We start from the raw sequence: 350 nt of genomic DNA, 5'->3' as shown, positions 1-350 counted from the left end.
CCTGGGGGGCCCACCCAGCCCCACCCCTCACCCCATCCCGTGAGCCCACGGCTCCAAGGAGCGTCAGACAGGCAGGCAGACGGCAAGCTGGCAGGGCAGCCAGGTCGGGGCCACAGACACAGGAGCGGGGGCCTCCCCTGCCCATGGGTTGCCCCACCACTGACCCCCGCCCCAGGGTCGGGGGGAAGCCCAGCACCTCAGGGAGGAGCCCTTCCGGGCCCAGGGTTACACAGAGGACGCGGCAAGAAAGCATGGAGCATGGTTCCATCAGCTCGGGTTTTATTGAAAAACAGCAGCATCAGGGGCCGGGCAAGTGCAGGGCTGTGGCTGTGGCCCCTCCCGCGGCGCAC

This window comes from Bison bison, unplaced genomic scaffold (assembly GCF_000754665.1).
Source record: "Bison bison bison isolate TAMUID 2011002044 unplaced genomic scaffold, Bison_UMD1.0 scf7180017851375, whole genome shotgun sequence".
Classification (NCBI taxonomy): Eukaryota; Metazoa; Chordata; class Mammalia; order Artiodactyla; family Bovidae; genus Bison; species Bison bison.
The sequence above is the reverse complement of the archived record's forward strand: the minus strand, read 5'-3'. Positions refer to the sequence as shown.